This window comes from Anastrepha obliqua, chromosome 1 (genome assembly GCF_027943255.1).
Source record: "Anastrepha obliqua isolate idAnaObli1 chromosome 1, idAnaObli1_1.0, whole genome shotgun sequence".
Taxonomy (NCBI): domain Eukaryota; kingdom Metazoa; phylum Arthropoda; class Insecta; order Diptera; family Tephritidae; genus Anastrepha; species Anastrepha obliqua.
Window position 1 is genome coordinate 59,370,671 of NC_072892.1, and position 19,565 is coordinate 59,390,235.

A 19,565-nucleotide genomic window follows, 5' to 3' on the forward strand; every position below is an offset into this window, starting at 1 on the left:
TCATTAACCCTGTAATCAAGGGTATTGTTGAAATTCTTCTCGATCCCATAAGGTGTAATGTATTTCGACAGTTTTCAAAGTTAAAGACAACTTATAAAAAAGTAAATACATAAATAATTGGCGCATACATACATTTCTGTTAGGTGTTTGGCCGCCTCCTATTTGTCGCGTGCGTCTTGATGATGTTCCACAAATGAACGGACCTACAGTTTTAAGCCTACTTTGAACGAGAAATGGTTTTTTATGAGAAGCTTTCCCATGGCAGAAATACACTCGGACACTTGTCATTGTCTGCCGAGGGGCGACCGCTATTAGAAAATACTTTTGTTATTAATCTTATTGATTTGGACAAATAAAGAGGACTATTCTATCCCCATCGAACCTTAGTTGAGGATCAGAGGAATCAAAGTTCATCCGCGACAGTGAACTGCTAGAATAAAAAAAAACAACACAACAGGGAGTTCTACGTTCGCCGCAATGCTCCGGTCCAAGGACTTTCACTCTAACAGCATTCACCAAGTTTTGGTCAAAATCAGCAAAATAGTTTTTTAGTGACAGCACTGATCGCACAGTGCTCGCAAATTGTTGTGTCCAACTCCATCCTCATCGAACTAAAATATAATAACATACATGTCGTGTCGTATACGCCAAAGAGCAGCTCTGCTCAAGGAACGAAGAACGGCAGAGACATAAGAGATTTAAAGAAAATAGCAAGGGGTGTCTGCGCACTGACTATATACGCTGCGCAGTCGCGACGCTGCGTACAACAGCCGAGGAGCCGAAACATCCACATATATTCGAATTATCCAGCTGCTTACGTTGCGGTGTGAGGCGAGAAGCGGCAGCTGCAAACACAAAGAGCAAACAGGCAAACTTCACATTAACCAAACAAAAAAATCGTCTTCGTTGAATTTCCTTGCACGCCTTGTGAGTGCCAATGAAATGATGTTGGTCGCATTGTGTATGTGTACGTTTATGTGGTGGTGGCCTTCATGCGCTACGAACATGCTCGACGTCGCTTTAGCAATCGCTGACGCTACTGCCTTTATTGAGTGCAGTTATTTACGTGGTCATTGTTTTACTGTGTTGTTGTTGTTGCTCTGCTGTATGACTGCTATTTTTTCGTTTATTTCTTGCTTTACGTTTGTTCGTTCGATGGTATTCTAGTTTGAAATTTTTGAGGAGTTGAAGTTTGCGTGTGCATTGTGGCTGAAATTACAGTTGGCGTAGTCGCTGCTCAGTTGGTAGGCAGAGCATTTTTGTAGAATCAGTAGCGACAGCAGCAGCAGCAGGAGGCAAATAGCCGTTGTGCGAATCTGTGACACAGAAGGAATCACTTGTACGCGCGCCATCGAAATGGACGGTTGTTCTCTTAAAAGATTCGCTTGGAACAATTTTCATCAGACTAGCGAGGCCGGCTAGAGTGGCGAAACCTTCTTGAGGAAATCACATAGTGCAATAACTATCATTGACATAGAGAGATTTTATAGAATATAGTTGACTTGGAATTCTACTTCTGGCGTGGGAGAAAAATGGGAACTACTAGCTGGTTGGTGTGTTCAATCAAGTCCAACTAAAATGAACAGTTTGTTCCGTATTGTGAACTTTTCCAGTGTAATTTGTATGTACCTGCGTGTGTTGACTACTGAGAAAAAAATGGAAAACCGTTAATTTTTTTTCGGTTTTTCGTGTAATTCCAGTGCTTTGACAAATTCAAGAAGAAATAGTGCTAGTTCGTGCTACCTAACGTTATAATTTTAAAAAGGATATAAAAATACTGGGTGCGCTCAATTTAACATTCTTAGACTAAAACAAAGTAATTGGTAAAAAAAAAAATGTGAAACGTCCAGTGAATCTCCCAAAGATAGCAGGAAGTGAGTTGTTAACATGAAGATGACATTAACTGGGTATAATTGTTGACGAAACTAACTCGCGGTCTTCCAGCGCATAGTGAATCCAGTAACTTTGCTTTAGGGCGCAAATATTCGAACGCCTGTTGTTTAGATGGTAAGTAAAATTAGAAAAGACAGAATCAACAGATTCTTTACTCATAACTAATTTTTAATAATATAATAAAATTTAATATAGGTTGCCATAATCACGAAATTTACATGCTCTTTCAAGTTCGAGTTTTCTATCTAAATACGAATTGGTCACATATTTTGAAAGGAAAAATTCTTATCTTTGTATTGATATACATATATACATATGTTTGTACATAATGGAGAGCCTACAATTTATGAGCTATACATAAATCATAATATCCAAATGTCTACAGATTGAGGATTCTGTCTTAGAAGATTACGCGCCGAATGTTGCCTTTAAATTTTTTCTGGTTTATGCACATTAACTATTTTTGGAAAAACTTTCCTTTACTACCACGATATATTTGAATGGGGGGCGGAGGGGGAGGGGGCGTGGCACCACCCACCACGCCCATTAGAAAGAACAAGGTCACACCATTATAACTGTGAAAGTCCCAACCTCCTAGGGTCCCTATAGAGCCCCCAGGAGAAGTTTAAAAATTAGGTTTTTTCCGACCACATTTGCAGTTTGTACTGAAATACAGTTGAAGAGAAGAGAATACAGCAGTCGACAACCCAGCAAGCATTTAACTTAGGTTTTATAATTCATACCACTTATGAATTTGTTGTTTCATCGTAAAAGTTATGAGTGCCGATGGCGAAAATTTAGGCGATTTTTATTCCAAATTTTCAGCTTTTGTAAAAATATTTGTTTTTGTAATATATATGTATATTTGAAAGCAAAAATGCGCCGCAGGCGAAAATTTGGACTAAAAATCGCGCGATTTTTATTCCAAATTTTCAGCATTTGTAAAAATATTTGTTTTTGTAATATATGTGTATATTTGAAAGCAAAAAAGCGCCGCAGGCGAAAATTTGGACTAAAAATCGCGCGATTATTTTTCCAAATTTTCAGTGTTTGTAAAAATATTTGTTTTTGTAATATGTATGTATATTTGAAAGCAAAAATGCGCCGCAGGCGAAAATTTGGACTAAAAATCGCGCGATTTTTATTCCAAATTTTCAGTATTTGTAAAAATATTTGTTTTTGTAATATATATGTATATTTGAAAGCAAAAAAGCGCCGCAGGCGAAAATTTGGACTAAAAATCGCGCGATTTTTATTCCAAATTTTCAGCATTTGTAAAAATATTTGTTTTTGTAATATATGTGTATATTTGAAAGCAAAAAAGCGCCGCAGGCGAAAATTTGGACTAAAAATCGCGCGATTTTTTTTCCAAATTTTCAGTGTTTGTAAAAATATTTGTTTTTGTAATATGTATGTATATTTGAAAGCAAAAATGCGCCGCAGGCGAAAATTTGGACTAAAAATCGCGCGATTTTTATTCCAAATTTTCAGTATTTGTAAAAATATTTGTTTTTGTAATATATATGTATATTTGAAAGCAAAAAAGCGCCGCAGGCGAAAATTTGGACTAAAAATCGCGCGATTTTTATTCCAAATTTTCAGTATTTGTAAAAATATTTGTTTTTGTAATATGTATGTATATTTGAAAGCAAAAAAGCGCCGCAGGCGAAAATTTGGACTAAAAATCGCGCGATAATAATATAAGAGTTATTCCCTTTTTGTTGACTGGGTTTTTCTCATTTCGCTTTGTTCTTCTCTCTCTCATCGTTCGTATGACAGTTCGCTCCTCACATTTATTCTGCACGGCATTACAAACGTTTAGAAGAACATTTGTAATAATAAAATTCTAATAGAATTTGTAGTATTATTTAGTGAAAATAGCTTTAAATCAAATCTTCAATTAATAAAGAGTGTTTATAAGTGAATTCGTTACTTTTCTGTGTTTGTATTTAAGTGAAATAAGCATCTGTAATAGGGCATTTTTTCAAGCTTATGCAAAAAAAGTGCATTTTTAACGTTAAATATTGCTATTAATTCTTAATTTTAATTTATAAAAAGTAATATAAATCAAAAGGCTGATATAGTGACTACATTTGCGTGTTATAATTTTTAAATTCGGTCCACGCACTTAGACATTATAAGCAAATATATCGTGGTAGAAAAGGAAAGCTCAGCCCTATTTTTATATACATATTAGCGGTACAGAAAATAGTCAGGCTTTAGATCCTGTCGTCAATGCTGGCTCTTTGTCGGACATTAGTGTACAGTGCCAGAGACATCTAAGATTGATAAGCTGTGCTTTTGGTCCGTTGTTGGACTACCAAAATTTTCGAATTGTTTATGGTATCCACCTTTTTTCAGATTTTGGATGTGTTTAGTTTTAGATGTTCAATGATCTGGTCATGACATTATCTTTGTAAATATCGCATTTTTATGATCGTCTGTCGAATTCTGTATTCTTGTTTTACCGAACATGCCAACATTTTTTTAAACATTCAAATTCAAATAACTTTATCCCTAACAAAATTTCGCAATTTTATTTCATTTCAATATATGTATGTACAAAAATATTATTGTAATTTTTCAAGTTTAATATAGTAGGTTTTTCGAGTTATTCGAGGATGCCGAACTTTCTTGAGAACTTAACTTTATTTTGACAGTAGCAGAACCCAGAAAAAACAAATAAACAAATTGTCCTTAAACCAAAATAAAAGCATAAAAGCGGAAGATGTATAAACTGATTGAGTAGCTAAATCTGATTTATATTCCTTTGAAACATTATTGTCCATATTAACAAAATTACATCTCCACAATTAAAATTATTTGCTTATTGGGCGTAAAATGAGCCTGAATGACACGAGACACCACGACAGCTCATCTTTAGGTCGCATATGTTTGTAAGTGTGCGCATACATACATGTATACGTCATTGGACTAGTCAAGCAACTATGACCATTTCCCGCTTAGCTAGCATAGTGGCACTACTACTAAAGCAGCACCACGAACAACTGTTGATCTTTGGTTTACTCCTCACAGAACTTGGCAGCAACTCATCATTTGCCATGTGATGATCACCACAGTGATTCCTTCTTGTCGTCGTCTTCGTGGCGGCATAACAACGCGTGGCATACCATAGCCATAGCCATTGCCATGGTCAAATGTTGCTAGATTATCCGCTCCTCTGTGGATATGTAGGTATTTATGCACATACATACATACATACAGATGAACATCAGTTCCTCATTCATGAAAACTGGTCTGACTGTTCTACTGGACCATTTGATGCAGTCTCTAGTTGACTAGCTTCAAATTCAGGTTTTTTTGTGTTGCGTTCAAGAGCATGCAATATTCAGTATTCCTAGCTGCTGCTGCTGTTATTGTTGATTGGACTGTGGATACCCATACCCATACTCTGATATTCCTGCTGCTCTTGCTCCCGTAGCTGTTGATTTTGCCAAGGTAATTTTAGCCTTAGGTAATAAAGTGCCGTTAGCTTTTATGATTGCACTATTCTGTTTAAAAAAATGTATACCTACTTCTCAAGCTGCTGCTGAAAATCTTCCTCATATGCCCCTGTTGATAGTCTTTCAAGGAGTTTACCCATTATAACTCGGTAAGTACGTACATACATACATACATACACATGTAGATGAGCATAGCATTCACTATTGGTAGACTACTGGTACAATTGTGTATTTTGTTGTAATTTCTCTGTTATTTATGTCCACGAAATTTAATGTAGTTTTAAATACTATAGTTTCCTGCAATTGTGTTTTTTGCCCAACCTTCAATGTTTGGAGTTTAGGCCGGGCATTGGACTTTTACGTATTGCTACATAAATATACATACACATGTATGTACATACATTGATGGTTAAAATTAGAGCGATTTGCCTATGACATTCATGTTAGCTGTACAATTTTTTATGATAAAGAAAAGCTTAATGTTTCGACAGTTTTAAATAAAGCTGTGTGTGAGAAAAGACATTTCATTTTCGATGCACGTTCAAAAATATTTTTGTACACACCGCTCTTGCTAATCCAGTTGACATTTCAAAAGGCCTCGGGCGAATTTCGCGAATAATTTTTTGGCCTCTATGCCGCGAAGTTTTCCGGGGTCTTCCGCCAGAATTCACTTTAACTAAGGATTCCTTTGAGTTACATCGACTTATTATTTGCGAAATGGCAGACTTACATACATACAGTGAGTCACAGTCAAAGTGAGCCACACTTCCTAGTCATCAGATTTAGTAGAAATTTGTTTAAAAATACCACAGATTGGAAAAAAGATTTATGTGTTTTTATTGTTTGAATATTAGCTTCAATAATTTATCGCTTTCATGAAGAACTTTCTTTGTTTATTATAAAAAAATGAACAAAAACTAAAATAATTCACAAATCTATCTCACAGTGAAAGTGAGCCACCTTAGCTGAACTGAACTTAAATAACAAATTAATACTTTGTTGGGCCACCTTTGGCGGAAATAACGGCTTTTAGACGTCAGGGCATTGATTCTAATAACTTACAGGCATATGTGGAACGAATTGCACGCCACTCGTCTTGTAAGGCATCTAAAAGACTTTGTTTTGAAGAAATGCTATGTTTCCGCAGGTTTTGGTCAAGACGGAACCATAAGTTTTCAATTATATTTATATCTGGAGACTGCGGTGGTACTTCCAATACGTGGGGGCAGTTATATAATAGATATTCCCGCGCAACAAACGACTTGTGCTTAGGATCATTGTTCTGGTAAAAATAGAAGTCGCCTTCGATCCCTAGTTTTTCGACACTTGGCTTAAGATTTTGCTTTAAAACGTCTATATAAACGTATTTATCCATTATGCCTGGAATATGTTGAAGATTTCCAGTTCCACCACCTGCCATGCAGCCCTAAACCATGACGGAGCCACCGCCGTACTTCATACTGGGAGTTAGGTTTTTCGGCTGAAAGTCTGTTTTTTTGTCGCCATACCATCTTCTTACCGTCAGAGCCAAATAAGTTAAATTTACTTTCGTCTGTAAAGAGAACCTACAAAAATATTATTATAGCCTCTTCGGTGCATTATACCGTTATGAACCTTTGCCAGAAACTCATATCCTTGTAGACATATTTCAGCGCAAACTCCAACTTTTTTTTCGATTTTTGCTGCTAATAAATGGCTTGTTTCTGGCCGTACGACCATTATAACCATGCTTTCTGAGAACTCTTCTTACAGTTTCGGGGTTAACGTGGATATTTAACTGCTCCTCAACCATCTTCGTCAATTTTGGAGCACTAAGATGAGGATTTTTCTTCACTTCCCGCAAAATAAATGCCTCGTCTCTTTCTGAAAACGCCTTTTTTTTTGCTTTCTTTCTGCTTGTTTCCTACTCTTCCTCCTCTAGTAAAGCGATGTATGATGTGCTGGACAGTTCCTCGACATTTATTCACATATTCCGCAATTTTTCTTTGGGATTTTCCTTTTTTAAAAAGATCAATTACTAACTGTCTAATTTCAACACTTGTTAGTCGACCCATCTTTCTAAGCCGCTTGATAATAAACAACTAAAACTTTAAGAATAAGATGCAAGCGAAAATTAATATCCAAAAATACATATCCCGTTATTTTAAAAGAAACAATGTTAGGTGGCTCACTTTGAGTGTGACGTTAGTTTGTGCGTTTGTTTTTGTTCTTCATTATTACTCTTACTTCGGCAGCAAACAAACAGAAAAAATACAGTAAGATTACACAAGCATGCTGACTTGATAAAGTTAACAAAAAATAATGGGTGTTTGAAAGTATTTACAAAAGTTGTTTAAACAAATATCTTCAAGGAATTGGTGGCTCACTTTGACTGTGACTCACTGTATATATTTTTTAGAAACTTCTTCAATGGCTTAATGGCTGGTAATTTACGCTTTTAACAGAGAATTGTACTTGTTAGCATATTTCCAGCGGTAAATATCGCAGGTGTTGGTTGAAAAATCAGTGATGCAATTTATTGACTATAGTTTTGACCGCGGCAAATTGCATACCGTTACCTACATACATGCATTTGTTTGAAAATAAAACATATCGTTTTAACTTCCAAAAATTGTAAAGTATTTTGCGAAAGTTTCATTTCTAATACCATATTTGGAAATTCAGTAATTATGATCTAACCTTTCATTTGTTCTGTTTGGAATAACTGAGGATAGACGAAAAAAAAAAAAATCTGTTAGTAGAAGAAAAAATTAAAATTTTAGGCAAAGTTCAGTATAAAATACTGTTTTTGGTATAACAACTCCTTGTAAAATTTGTTATTAATAAAGGGTTTTCCAATAACAGGTGTTATCTATCGCTATAGAGAGATGACTAACGATTTTTATGGCCGGAATTGGATGGTATTGATCTGGACTACGTTTATTTTCAACAATACGGCGCTACGTGCCACACAAGCAACGAAACCATTGAGATACGGGAAAAGTTTCCACACCGTGTTATCTCCCGAAGAGGTGATCACAATTGGCCACCTAGATCTTTTGATTTAACACCTTGTGACTTTTTTCTTTGGGGCCACGTGAAAGAGAAGGTCTACGCCAACAGCCCAGGGTCGATTCAAGACCTCAAAGATGGAATTCGTGAGGCTATCGAGGACATAGGGTAGCCACTTTGCAATTCGGTTATGGGAAAATTTCATGAAAAGGATATTGACCTGTAAGCGTGTTCATGGTGGTCATTTGCCTAATGTTATTTTCCACTATTAACGGCATACTTTCCTCTTTATAATGAAATAAACATCCGATCATTTATATAATATTAAAAAATAGTATTTTTCTTTGAATATCAAAATAACACCTTTGAAACACATTTGAACACCCTATATTCTGAATTACTGGTTTCTGTTCCTTTAGACCCTTTGATCACCAGTGTATTTTCAGTATACAGTGACTGCCACAAAAAGTCGTATAGATTTTTGACAATGTTTTTAAAGTAAAATTTGTTTTGTTAGTTTATTAAAAATATAATAGGATATGAAATATATCACATACTCTGAAAAAAGATGTGAATTAAATTACCCATTTAAAGGAAACCTTTGAAAATTTACAAAATTTCTTCGAAATTGCAATTCGACTTTTTTTTTACTATATGCAGTTTTGTCTATGAACACGCAAATTTGAGGAAGCTACTGTTACCAAACATGATTGACAGTCTTGTGTCTTTTTAGAAACAAAAATTATAAGCTTAATGGTTGTTGTTGTAGTAGCATAAAACGTTTCTCATAAATTTTTGGGGAATGCTAATGCGTCCTTGGCTGGATATCCTACATTCGGGTCGTCCCTGTAACGTAGAATCGAGTGTCGTGGGAACGCTGAGTTTTGTGGTAAAAACCTCTCTTCAATCACCATCAATGTAGCACCTTATTTTACAAAAATTAACTAAGCTATACTATAAAACTGCGTACCCTATTCTATGGGATCTGACTAAAATTGTTGAAGCTTTGGTGAAATTTTATCTTTTTTGTGAATAAAAAAAAACAATATTTAGATTTCCAGTGTAATTTCCACTATATGCAATATATACAAGATGGCGCAAAATTAATCATCCCATTTTGTTTTTGAATAACTTTTTTGTTAAAAAATGATTTTGAGTGATGGGTATCTTTATTTTGAGAAAGATTTACGCACTCCTTTGCTTGTCTGTTTGTATGCCGCAGCTGTCTAGTTCACAAGTGTCAAATATGATTCACGTACGACGCCATTTGCAAACATTATAAATCTCCCGAGTGATTAGTTTTGCGCCGCATTATATAATATGCACACTAACTTTAAAACAACTTCACCCACTCGCTGTCGTCCAATTTCAAGCGACACATACCATCAAGAGTGCATTCAATAATAACAAACAAATCCAATTGAAACCCTACACTACGCAGCAATAATAAACAAATTAGGAAAACACTCAACGGCGCAATAGACCTGAAAAATATGCCTGCAGCAATAAACCCACCCAGCAGCAGCGATCGAACGGCATGATGATGCTCATGCTCACTCCCTTACTACAATAAAGGAAACCACCTACAAGAATTATGATTGAATTTTAAAAATCTACGTTGTTAATAATTATTATTTTAATGAGTGGAAAATGTGTACCAATTGCACAAAGAGTCCACCAACCAAACCTACCACTGCCTCAGCGCTTCACCTCACTGACTATCTGCCAGACTGACTCATGCATGCTGCTGCGCCGTAGAAAAGAAAAATTCTGACAAATGTTTGAGAATCAAATCAAATCCAACTGAATAGCTGACTACTACTACTCATTCCAACACAAAAAACAAAAAGGAGGAAGAGCGCACATGACGCGCAGTATACAGTATATATTTGAATGTAAGTATGTGTGTAAGTATTATTTATGCAGCCCTTAAAATTCGTACTAAATTATTGGCCTGGTCGCTTCTTTGGCAAACGTGCAAATGCCCCAAAGCCTGGTAGCGAGTGTAATGCAGTAGTACTAAGGAAAGGGGCGTTCAAAGACTTCGTCACCAAATAGTTTGTTGCGCCGGCTATTTGCTGTTGTTGGACTATAATTTGGGGGAGTTAAATGCACAAAAACCCTGCTGCTATGCGCTTTTTATGCGCACTTATTGCTTGCTGGCTTACTTGGCTGCTTGTTTGCTCGTTTGGTGGTTTTACAAATGAGTCATCCGCTTTTTGAATGGGTGAGTTGTTGAAAATACCACGTGTTCATTCACTAAGCGTGGCATACGTACTCGGTTGTGTGCACATATGCACATATGTATGTACAAACATGTGTGTGTAAGTAGCTCAAGCGGGAGCTATAGATTTTAAATTTTACGGTTAAGAAAAAGTGATGCTAAATTTTTCATTTGTTTTTGAGTCACTGTACGTTTCCGTTTTGCTTTTTCTCTTATTTTTCGGCCTGCAATTAATCGTCATAAAATTTTTGCTGCATCATTATTATCAACACCGAAAAACGCCAATGCGGCTTTTATAATTTCACAATTCGTTTTTGGCACTTAATACAGTGGTTAAAGGTGCTCCTATAAGCGAGAGAAATATTTGAGCGCCCATACATACAAACATATGTAAGTACAAAAATAAACAGAGGGTACGAATTTTTCCCCCTATGCCGGTTTGTTTTTCACTTTTTCAAACGTAATAGCCCTATTTTAGCTTGCAAAGGCTTCAATGATGCAAAAAATAAATAAATATAATCACATATTTGGACATTCTAAAATAAACAAAAAGTGTAGAAGTATTCAGGAGCAGTAGCAGTTGATCTCTAGCAAATGGGCCACCAATAAAAGTCAAATAATTTTTTTTAATGTGCTGTAATATATAATATGTATGTATGTATAAATGGACTAAAAAATAGAAAGTAATTTTACCTAGAATCTTAATCGCATAAGGTCCATTGTGAAGCTGTGTGGGGAACTTGTCCTTATCTCTCCTAAAAGTAGTGTATGCTTTTCACAAATTGTAGAATATACCTGGTTTCTGCAGAACTGAGATGTTCTAATTCATTAAAAAATTCTCTACCTAGAATAGTAAACCTACGTCTGAATAGAGCAGGACAATTGCACAGAAGGTGCGAGATTGATTCTGCCGCCTCCTCATCTAGACAACTTCTACAGAAGTCATGTGATTGCACACTCATACTTTGAGCGTGTCTACATATTAGGCTGTGCCCTGGTATGACTGAAATCAGGGTGCTAAGACTGTACTTATTTTGCCGGCCACAATTGTCGGGCGATTCTGCAGGCGATTTTATTACACCAACTTTCGTTCGCTGTTCTCACTGTTTCCTCAAGGATAAGTAGCCTACATGTTTGTAAAGGTATACCTATATCGGTGTCTATGTACTCATCAGTCAATTTGGTGCCGAGTCTCGCTAATTCATCGGCACTACAGTTACATCCTTAATGTCGCAGTGGCCCGAAAGCCATGTTACTTTTAGGTGAAATGACTCAGCCATCTTGTTGAAAGATGTGCGGCATTTTATGGTTACCTTGGAGGTTGTCGGGAATTTATCACCGCCTGGCTATCCAGATATTCCGTCCATTTCCAGATATCGAATCACACAGTATCAGTGTCGCAGCTCTCATTTTTGCAATCAGTTCAGACTGAAAGACACTACAGTAGTCGGAGAGCCGAAAACTGAAGGAGATCGATCTCCACATGTTCGGAATATACACCTCCGCCCACCCTGCCCTCATAATCATAAATGCCTCCTTAGATCCAGGTTTAGTTAAATTGGAACTAAACATTTAGAACTGAGTTTATTTTCTTTACTAACGAAGGCAATTTGTTACTGAGTTTTAGTAAGAAACAACTTTTATATATTTGATACGTACTGCTACAACAACAACGACAAGAACCCATTTCACAAATGTGACGATTTCATTACGTTTCAGAAAGGAATTATAGGCGCCAATTCGGGGCAAAAGTTGGTTTTTTTTCTTTTTATTCCCTTTGAGATCAACCTTAGGCAAATCTTTCCGAACGGATTTCTGTGTAATATTCAGTTCTCTTAAGCAATGATGTATTAGTTTACGCGTCCGTCCGACTCCATGATTATATCGACTTCTGTTACATGCGTTACTTTAGAAGGACCATAAATGTTGGAGAATTTTTCGTCTCCTGATTCAAATACAATTTTCCAATTTTATTTTTGAATAACTTTTTTACTGAAAAAAAAAAATGATTTTAAATAGCGGAAATCTTTACGCGCTCCATTGATTGCCAATTATAAATCTTATCTTAGTTTCTTGAATTTTTCACTTTTATTTTAATAATTTGTTGAAATTTGAATTTGAATTTTTGATATCAATTAGTTTTTTGTTTTCTTACTTTAACCCTTGCCATTATATCCACTGCACCAGTTTTTGCTTTATTTTCGTCAACTTTTCCTTATCCCAAAACATCAGAAATGACACGATAATGACGATAGTGTTGATGAGCCATTATCATTACTCGGTCTGATGAATCCTTGCCGTTTTGGGCTTGTCTGCTTGGCTGTCTGTCTTTCGGCTGTTAGCTATTGATGGCATGTGAAACACGCATTTTCGCTGCACCGCGCCGCAGCCAAAACTAAACCACAATGCCTTGACGTAGATCTGTATGAATGTATCATGTATGTATATGTAAGTAGTTTTATATTATATGTGTGTGTATTTACAGTATTTTCTCAGAATTGCCATGTTTGTCTGACTTTCATTCATTTTATTATAGTGTTTATGCATATTTGTTTTTTGTTTATTTTTGCAACACTTAATTGATAATAATTACGCTGAAAGCGACCGCCTTAGTTTGCCGAAAAGAGTCCTTCAATAAAAATTACTTATGAGGTCATAAATGCTATGTTGATAACCGCATTTGTATGACTATGTGCCTAGGTCTAGGCACCTTGTAATGTATGATTTGGATTTCATTTCAAATGTTGTTCAAAGAGTGCAACTTTTTCTAGTCGCATTGCACTATCGACTACATTTCGGCGTACATCCTAGACCTTCATATTCATGTATTCTCCAGCCTCACCATAAAAACTACAGAAAACTGTGCCTAAACCTCAGTATATGGATTCTTACCTATCGTAAAATCCTGGGAATTCCCGCAGCTCCCCTTATTACTATTTGAAATATGCTTGCGCTAGTCAAAGTCTTTATAGAAACGATTGTATGGCGATGCTGTTTCACTTACGTTCCGCCAATTAGTCGACAATACTCAAAAATTCACAGTTTAGGGTACCGCACACGTATCATTCCCATCCACAGGTGGTCGATAAAACAAGCAACGCACGGCGTGAGCACATAAAAGCAGCTTTATGAACTGCAACTGTCCACAAGGGAACAAGCTCTCTTTTACAAGGATATATGCTTTAGCGAGAATTGCCACAAAAGCAGATAAAAATATATGCCAATATTCTGTGACTCTTGGAGAACGTCATGTACATATGTATGTACATATTAAAGACCCAAGCCGCTTAAGGATGCAATGTCTTGTAAAAAAGATACCACACCACCACCTGTAGATTTCTCTTGCGAAACTCAATGTTGATGGTGTAGGCGTCTTGATACTTCTACTAATTTTGAATGGAAAAATAGTGTCTGGTGTGTAGATAAGGCACTCTTGAGACCAACCAAACAATTCTATACATGTCAGAATGAACAGAGTCACATGAAGAGCAAAATATGAAATTCACCAACTATGTTTGAATATTTCGACTGATATCCATAGTTTGGGTAGGAAATTGGACTCCTGCATAGCATTCGACATGCATTTTATAGTGCTGGAAGTCTTCATCAGTCAGTGTCTCAAGAAGCTTTTTTTTTTTAAATTATTTTTCTATTGCATATTTCATGTCCCCAGTAGACATTGAACCTACAGAGAACCCACCTAATGGTAGCCATGTACAAACCCACTACGATAAGCCGGGTTTGCTTAACAGAATTTTTCAAAAGAACGAAAAAAAAATCCAAAAAAAAACGTTATTTTTGATTTGAAATGTTTGAACGAATACTTTAAAAATCTTCGCTTTGCTGTGCAATTGCGGTAATCAGTTTCCGAACTCTACCTTAACATATCTAAGTAAACGAAGGGTGGGCAAGGGCAACCAGACTAGCAGTAGGCAGAAACCGTCTGCAAAGGGAGCAAAAGAAAGCCAGCAATAAATGGTCGGCAAAATGTTATTGATCTTATTTTGAGGTTTATCTTCTACTTTGAAGCGCAAATGAACAAAACTAATAGCAGACCTAAAGTTTGGCCAAGCGAAGAAGTAGAAAAAGTTTGTGTAGGTAGAATTAGTTAAGGAAATTATTTCACAAAAACCAAAAACAAAAAAAGGAGTGTTAAAGAAGCTAAGTGTAGAATTGAAGATTTGCACAACAAATGCAGAATGCAGAAGAAAATTAATATGTATATGTATTTATGTACATAAATAAATATTACATTAGGGTGCGTCGCACCGCAAAACAAAAACGGTACTGTTTTTCGATCAGTTATAAAATTTATTAAATTTTAAAATTCTGGAAAAATATTAAAAGCTATTTGTAGATCCTTTCATAATTTTTTTTTTATAAAAATATTTATTTTCTTTAAAAATATTTTTTTTTATTCAAAAATATTTGTTTTTCTTTAAAAATATTTTTATTTTCTTTAAAAATATTTTGTTTTTCTTTAAACATACTTTAGTTTTTCTTTAATAATACTTTATTTTTTTCTTTATCTTTATTTTTTTTTTCTTCAAAAAAAAAAGTTTGTTTTTCAATAAAATATATTTTTTTAATTACCTCAGATGATGAACGGGTTTAAGCTAAAAGATCTGCATAAAAATGTTTAAAAATTTGGTCAATAGAGTCAACAAAACGAAGGTGTCCTGAATGGGTTAAGAGCAAACAACGAATGAAAATAGTGGAAATACCTTTACAGTGAAAATTTAAAAGTCTAAATCGGTCAATATCTGGTTTTCCAACAAGTTTTCGAGCGTATTTCACCTGTATTCACTGTTTGTTCAGTTTCCAGAGAAATTGATTAAATCATTACTTTTGCCGCTAACTTCTGCTGTTGGGCTTTAATGTTCTGTCCAGCTGTGCTGCTCTGTGTGTGTTTTTTATAATTTTTTTTGATTAAGTTTTTTTTAACTTTTTTTTATTTTTATTTTTTTTTTTTGACTTTTTATAATTTTTATTTAACGATTTTTGTTGTTTTGTTTTTATTATTATTTTGTTTTTTTTTTTTTTAATTTTTATTTTATTTCTTTTTTTTTAAATTATTATTTTATTTGTTTTTTATTATTATTGTTATTTTGTTGTTTTATTATTATTATTTTTTTTAACCTTTTTATTGTTTTTTTTTATTATTTTTTTATTTCAATTTTTATTTTCAATTTCAATGTGTTCAGCGAAAATTTATCGGCCGTCCTAAAATAAAGAAAATTAAAAAATATGTTAAATAAATTTTAAAATTAGCTAATTTGAATGCAATATTTGCTGTTCATTCTACTAAAACACTTGTAACCTATTTTTGTGCGCATACATATCCACCTACACATAAAAAAATCTCAATTCAAAATTATTTATTGTAATTTTATATCAAATGTTCGCTATTAATTTACACTTTAAACGCCATCATAATTAGCTTATCTCAATAAACCGTTTTCATTTTCAGCCAACTCGGCTTCTTCACATTTTTGTGCGTTGCTTTGCTTACTCTTCGTTAAATTTCGCGCGCAAACCGGCTTTCCTTCCTGCGCAGCTTCCTTATGAGACTGTTAAGCATTTTACGGTCACATTAGTGTACCTAATTGTGGACAAAAAAAAAACAAAAATAAAATAAAAACAGCTGCACCGCGGTCTGAGTAAGCGGATAGTTTTACGTCCCGTATATACCGTGAATCCTTTTTTTTTTTTGTCATATTAATATGTCTTGAATCAAGATTATGTCGATGCTATTCTTTATAAATTTCATTCCTGCGTTTTTTGATACTCACTTCTTATACGAAGACGACGGCGGCGGCGTAGCTTTAAAATTTCTAGCTTTGGTGCGTGGCCACTTACTAATACTTCGCCTGGTGGCTCACGAAACCAAATTTCTACTGGCATTTTAGTTGCTCAGTAATAAAATTTTTTTTATCTTTGCCTTTTACTGCAGGTAGTCTCGCTTGTTGCGACGCATCATTTGCCTTTTTTCTGCGAATTTAATTTTAGGTATTTTATTTATCCATTTTTGTCGATTTATAAATAAGTGGAGCAAGTCAGCGGTAAAGCCTGAGAAATTATCCCATTAATTGGCTTGGTACCCTAAAAAAAACTAAAAGAGAAACAATCAACAATACTATTTTTTTCTTTTATGTGTTCAAATTGGCAAAAACTGCTTTACATATCGAAGTCAATGGGTTACTTAAGTAATCAGTAGACGTATGCAAACATATGTATGTATGTATGTATGTATGTATGTATGTACGTATGTGTGTTTGTCTAGAGAAAGTTGGTATATATGATTTATGTAGTGTCTAATAGGGACTGCTCAGTTTATTTTTTTCCCAGTAGATACATATGTTTTTGTTGGTGCCGCAATCATTTAAATTGATTTATTTTTGTATCATTTGATTAATTAAATTATACAACATTTAAAAAGATAATATACATGTTATCTAAAGAATATTTTGTGAGCAAAATAACATGGTTGACTCTGGTAAATTTTTTAGAACAAATAATTCCGATTTTTCATTAAAAAAAATGTAATATTTGAAATCAGATTTTATTATGATTGCTTCTTTGTATTCCGAGGATCGCTCTTTAGATAAAATTTGCAATTCTCAGGTGTCACTGTTGTTATTAGTTTTAAACTCTAAAGCCAAGTCCCTGGATTAAATATAAAAACATCCTAACTTATAATGAAATATAATTTGTTTCGGTACTATAAGTAGTGTTGTTGTTGTTGCAGCAGCATAAACGTTCCTTACACGTCCTTATACACGGCGAATGCTGCTGAAGTGGCAGTCCTTGGCCGAACATAAATCCGGGTTGTCCCGGTTACGTAGAACCGAGTTAAGCTATAAATGATCACAACTGATGGCACACACAGTACCTTAATAAAACTAGCTAACGGCTCATATGAGGATCCATGTCAGTGCACTAGACAGGGCCACTCACCTAATACCCCCCTCCTCGTCGGAACAGCATGTTTTCTGGGCCTAACGTTAGCTGAGTTAGACGATAATGATCGGTGAATACAACGCGATTGATATACTACAACAACAACAACCACAACAGGGCCCATGTCAACTGATCCAAGTAAATTTTTATGAAAATTAGTTTCTTTGTTGGCAGGCAATGGCAAACCTCCGAGTGTATTTCTGCCATGAAAAAGCTCCTCATAAAAATATCTGCCGTTCGGAGTCGGCTTGAAACTGTAGGTCCCTCCATTTGTGGAACAACATCAAGACGCACACCACAAATAGGAGGAGGAGCTCGGCCAAACACTTAAACAGAAGTGTACGCGCCAATTATTATTATTATTAGTTTCTTTGTTGTCTTGAAGTGAAGTGAAAAATTGTTCGAAAAAAAGTTATTTTAAAATTTATTTAATGTTGAAAATTTTGGTATACAGTTTTTTTAAAGGGTAATGCACTTCGGGACTTTTTAACATTAAACATTTTTTTTATTTTTTTGTCAACTAAAATATACTTTTTATTTAAATCAAAATACTACTTTAGAAGAAAACAATTCGAGAGAGTGTCGTTCAAAAAAGAAAAAAAAAATTTTAAATTTTGAACAAAAATATTAAAAGGTTTGGATAATAATCTAATATCTCTCAAACAAAATAGTGTAGTCATTTAGGATTATAATCTCGAATATTGTTCTTTGTGGCATCATAAAACATTTCCCATGATGTTGTTCCACAAATGAAGGGGCTTAAAGCTTTAAGTCGATTCCAAACGGCAAATGGTTTTTTATTAAGACCTTTATTTTCTATGGCAGAAATACACTCGGAGGTTTACTATTGCCTGCGAGCGACCGCTATTATTATGCACGGAGATTCGAACCTACGCACTTCCAACCCATTCAACTCGGCAGCCCATTTAGTTTTGGGGAAATTTCATGGCAGTGACAATCCTTGGTCGGCTATAAAACCGGTCAGTAACGTTCAATTTTCAATTTCAATTTCAATTTATTTGATTTGTTTTGCACATAGTAAGACAGAGTCTTGTGGTAGTACATCTTCTTATAATTCTAGAATACGAGGATGGTATACATAGAAATGCTACTTAGATTTAAAACTAGATTAACTATAAAACTTATAGACTAAAACTTAGAGTAGTAAGTGAGAAGAAGAGAAAGATGGTGGGAATGGGAGAAGGAAAGGGGTATTAAAGGTTAGAAGTAGTTAGAAACTGCAGTTTTAAAACACCTTGCTTGTTTTATAAGCTTTATTGTAGTTGGTATAGAATTCCATAGTTTAATGGCACTGACAAAGAACATGCGTTCTGATTCCAAGTAAGTGTAAGTCGGAACAATTAGATTCAATGTTCGGGTGCACTGACATTGTTTAATGTTTTTATACAGGTACAATGGTTTTTGTGTGTGTATTAGTTTATGCAGGAACAAAACAGAGCGTATTTTGAGATACGAGTCGAGGTTATGATCGAGAATCTGTTTTGAGTAGATAGATATATGGTCATATTTCCGTTTTTCAAACACGAAACGCGCTGCATTATTTAAAACGATTTGCAATTTTTGTTTCGAATTATTATCAAGCCTGCAATATACTAATTCAGCGTACGAAACATGAGGAACAATGAGTGATCTAACAAGTTTTAATTTAGTTTGCCGTGGCAGTAAGTAGGCAGTACAATATAGCTTTCTAAGAATATTATATACCTTGTTTACAACAAAGTTTACATGGTCAACGCATGATAATCTTGAATTTATTCTGAAACCCAGGTTAGTTACTATGTCATCAAAGTTAATATTTACTTCATTAAGTAATATTGGCGGCAAAGAGTTAAGGTCATACTTTGAATGAGAAATAGCAATCGCCTTCGTCTTTGACTCATTTAATTTCAAGTTGTTAGATTTGGACCAGTTAGAAATACGAGTGAGGTCTTCATTAAGCCTTGCTATCAAATCTTCAATAAGACCTATTGGCCTTGACAGGTAGATCTGGGTGTCATCAGCATAGAGATGAA

At 34.8% G+C, this 19,565-nt stretch overlaps 1 protein-coding gene across 2 annotated transcripts in view; it reads left to right on the top strand.

Annotated features, from left to right (window-relative positions):
• Window positions 1–1,326: 1,326 nt before the first annotated feature.
• LOC129249068 (uncharacterized) overlaps window positions 1,327–19,565 on the top strand; it is a 53,468-nt gene continuing 35,229 nt past the window's right edge. The window contains exons 1-2 of one of the 2 annotated variants that reach the window (XM_054888702.1): window positions 1,327–1,621; window positions 1,701–2,007. The gene's annotated coding sequence lies outside the window, so the exon portion shown is untranslated. Of the gene's footprint in view, window positions 2,008–19,565 lie in introns of both variants that reach the window. The other variant, XM_054888694.1, reaches the window with a different exon arrangement.